Genomic DNA, 4,458 nt, shown 5'->3' with positions numbered 1-4,458 from the left:
GGGAGAGGGATGAAGAGACAAAGAAGAGAAGGAGGGGAGGTGAAGACAATAACAAAAGAATTAAGATGTGTTGTGGACATGTTCCAACTCCCCACTAGGAATGCAATTACATCATTATGTACTGCAAACATGTACTAACAAAAAATACAAACCAAATGTACAATCCAGAATATACAAAGAATTCATGTAACTCAACAACAAACCAAGAACCCCACCTGAACAACAGAAAAAGGATTCAAACATCTCTCCACAGAAGATATGCAAATAGTTAATAAGCACATGCTCAATATCATTCATCAGAAAAGTGCATATCAAAACCACAATGAGATCTCATTCCACAGGTATTATGATTATAGGCAATAAAACAAAAAATAAAAAGGATATCAAGCATAAGGATTTCTTCCCCCACCCCCAGGATACCTTCAGGGCAGGTCTGGTTGGGCTTGAGGGAATCAAATCACAGCATCCTGAGCCTGACTGCTTTCAGCAGGCACTTTAACACCTGAGCTAATGGGCAGGCCCCCATATCAAGCACATAGAGACATCAGAACACACATCCATTGGTGACAGGAATGTAAAATGGTGCAACCACTGGGTAAAACAGTTTGAAAATTCCTCAAAAACTAAATATAAACATATTTCTATTTGCTTCAACAAGTCTACCTCTATGTACAGTATATGCACAAAAGAACAGAATACAGAGCCTCAAACAAGAGCTGCACCTCGATGTTACTAGTTTAACTCTTTGCAAGAACCAGACAACCAAGTGTCTGTCAACAGATGGATGGATAAACAAAGTATGGTCAACACCCCCACTAGAGTATTATCCAACCATAAAAGTGAGGTTCTGATGCACGCTACAATATGGACGGATCTTGAAAGCGTTGCACTAAATGAAAAAACAAGCAGAAACAAAAGGACAACTATCTACATTATTCTGCTTATGTAAGGTTCCTAGAATTTTAAAATTCATAAAGATACATTGTAGCGTAGAAGTTACCCAGGTAGATTGAGGGGGAATGAGAGTTACAGCTTAATGGCTAGAATCTGGGATAACGGAAAAGCTTTGGAAATGGATCATAATGATGTTCACGCAACACTGAATGTAACCAAGTCATTGAACTTTATACTTGAAAAAGTTTAAAACGGCAAATTTTATGTTATGTACATCATTAACACAAAGCAAATTTTTTAGAAATCCATCTCTACACACTCAAAGTGTGCATTGCCCAACACAAGTCGCCACCCCCATGTCTCCCAGTGACTGCTGCCTGCTACCAGACCTTACTGTCTGTCACCTTTCTTTCTTATTCCAAGGCTATGCTCCACCAAATATCTATCATGAGAGTACTGGCCCTCATCCCCTCTCACCTCCTATAGGCTTTGTAACTTTCTAACTGGCTTTCCTTGCTCCAAAAACCACACACCAAACAGCTGAAACCTCTGAGTCCTAATAATAGCTTATAGTCCTAATAATAGTTCTTTTTACTCAAGCTTCTTCCAAAACTCTTCAGGAATCTATGTACCACCTACCCTGCTGCAGTTTGTATACTTGTCTCTTTACCGTAGGGCTCACCTACCTTTCTAGCCTCACCCTTTGATTCTCCCTATAACTATCTTTTTTGTTCGTTTTGTTTGTTGTTTTTGTTATTGTTGTTGTTGATGATACAGGGTCTCACTATGCAGTTCAGACTTGTAACGATCCTCCTGTCTCAGCCTCCCTAGTGCTAGGATTACAGGCATGAGCCACCACACCCGGTTTTGGGGCTAACACGGTGCACCTGGGGCTCTGGGGCCAGCATGGCATGCGGTACTGGGAATCAAGCTCAGGTCCTTGCACTTACTAGCCAGGCAGGTGCTTAGACCACCGAGCTATCTCCCGGCCCCAGAGTTTTAAACAATATCATAACCTACTTCATCCAATGCACACTCACTGAGCAGTATACGTAAGTACTTTGGAAGATGCTAAAGTCCACACAGAATATAAAGCACTCATTTTAAAAGTCTCAACAAATATCAGAGAAATAAAATACAGGACCATCCCCAGGCTGGAGTACAACTAAATCAGCAATCAAAACAAAAAGATAACTAAGGTGTTTCCCAAACATCCCTCCACCACCTAGTCATTCTCTAAGCTCTAATCCTAGCACTTTCCCAGTTTGACTTTTACTTTTTAAAAAGGCTTTCATGAGAAGGAAGATTTGTACTAATACTGTATGGACAGGATATTCTGTCTGCATCTTGTACTATGGATAACCACTAGGAAGATAGCAATATACGGTGTATTGATTATTGAAACTGTTCTATTGATCAGTTTTGAAGCTGTCTCATTGATATTTGTTTCTCAATGAAATAGGGTAGAATAAAAAAAAAGTCTTTCAGATATCTTTATGTATGTATGCAGGATGCTAGGATAATTGTACTGCTGATTTCTGCTAGTCTACAGAGGCGAGCAGTTGATGCTTACATTTTTTTCTTTTTCTTTTTCTCGTCCTTTTAAATTTCTTTCTTTTCTTTCTTTTTTTGCTACAAGGTGTGTTTTATTTTCATTCAAAATACAAATAATTTTCTATAATATCCCAGGGCAAACCGGAGAATTTGGCAGTCCAATGGTGGGGGGGGGTCCCCTCAGAGACCCACGGGCCATGGCATGGGCGCGGAATGCCCGGGTTCACAGTGCAGCTTGTGGCTCGTGTCCATCTTGCAAGTGGCTCTTCCTCCACATCATGACTGTGGGGTCTCGGAGATGACGGGGGCGGGGAATTGTCTGGGCTCTTAGGAAATCTCACTCCGCTTTTCCTGCTCAGTGGTCTCTTTGGTCGGCAGGGTGTTCTTCTGCGTCTCCGTCTTCTTCAGCTTGGCCTTATCAAAGCTGGCGATTTCCCCCATGTCTGGTTTGTCTGCCATTTTCCTAAAACAATCCAAAGTGTTTCACTCCGAGCCGGGGTTCCTGGTGCTCCTGCTCATGTTGCTGCAGCAAGTGACCCCTTTTAAATGTCTTAGAATTTTTTTTTTCAGTTTTGCATGCTTATACCTAGTAATCTGAACAAGTAATTTGAAGACAACATATGCAATACAGCAATCATTGTTGAATTCCTATTGATTTGTTTGGTGAAGTTATGTGTCATTTCTAACATTTTGTTTTTGTTTTACTATTTTGTATTTTTTCTAAATAATAAAAAAAGTAAATCTTTCATTTTTTCCCTTCTTTCCAACCATAAATCAAATGCCATGAAGAATGCCTAGAGTAGAGTGTGACATGAGCGAGGCCTACAATAAGTGTTAGGTGAGTGAATAACACTGATGGAGGTCTAGTCCAAAAACAGAATTAAAATACATAGTCCCCCCATATTGGACTGAGGAGGGTAAAACTCAGCATGCATATAGCTATAGGTTGGGATATATTTTGTTTAGAAGCAAGAGTAAGGCAGTTTAATGGACTTATGCAGAAAAAGATTTTCTGGCCTCATGAACTAAAAGGTCAAGACACAGCACTACCTTAAGGAATACCAGCATCTATGGGGTCAGATGAGGCCAGTGTTCCATTCCTTCTCTCTCTCCATCTCTTAGAACTATGATATCTCCAGTCTCATGCAGGATTTCTTCTTGTGGTAACTTCAAATGTTTATCCTCCTGGTTCAGTAATTCTAAAAGAAGTCAAGCGCATTCTGAATCATTCCTGTTAAGGGTTGGATATTCTATGGCTCTGCATCATGTATTCAGAACACAATTAAAAAAAATAAAATAAAAAAATAAAATAAAAAAGAACACAATTACCATGGCTAGGAGGATTGGCTCTGCTAGTTGAAGTCCTAAATCTAAAGGATAGCCTCACTCTTATCCAAGCTAGACAAATGTAGTAGGGAATGGTTTCCCCTATGGAAACTGAGAGGCTATTACTGGGGGTAGGATGTATATATAATGAGCAAGCAAAACTTACAGGGATGCTCTGTAGTGCAAATGTAACAAGTTTGTGAGCGGAAAAATCAGGAAGTTCTGAAAGATTTTCTATATTGGCCTTCATGGTCACTGTGAAGGAATCAAGGATGCTTTGCTGCATCTGTGAAGGGGTGGAGATTAAACTGAACAAGACAGAGGTAGATAGGCTGCAGTAAGAGTACCAGTGTTTTCGTGATGGGACCAGTCTTCACTGTTGCATGAGTTCTTCTAGCTTCAAGTGCCCTAGAGACCCAAGATGGAAAGTAGCGTTGACCTGGGGCTGGGGATTGGACAGTGAGTGGTAAAGAGGGCAGGGACAAAGAGAATGGAGCAGGAATAAGGGAAATAAGCAGACATGAGACCAGACACAGCAGTGACAGAAGAGAAGCTAAGAGAGAGAATATGGAGAGAGAATGTGGAGAGCGCAAAGATGGGGGCGGAGCTCTAGAGACTTTTCAGGAAATGGCCAAGGCCAGAGAAGGGAATTTATAGCTATCAGAGTTAAGAAGGCCCAGCAGG

At 40.8% G+C, this 4,458-nt stretch overlaps 1 pseudogene; it reads right to left on the bottom strand.

Moving 5' to 3' along the window:
* Positions 1-2,659: 2,659 nt before the first annotated feature.
* LOC101586084 lies at positions 2,660-2,907 on the bottom strand (annotated as a pseudogene).
* Positions 2,908-4,458: the final 1,551 nt, after the last annotated feature.

The sequence above is a fragment of the Octodon degus genome, unplaced genomic scaffold (assembly GCF_000260255.1).
Source record: "Octodon degus isolate 3935 unplaced genomic scaffold, OctDeg1.0 scaffold00212, whole genome shotgun sequence".
In the NCBI taxonomy this organism is placed as follows: domain Eukaryota; kingdom Metazoa; phylum Chordata; class Mammalia; order Rodentia; family Octodontidae; genus Octodon; species Octodon degus.
This window is presented reverse-complemented; position numbering and strand designations above follow the sequence as displayed.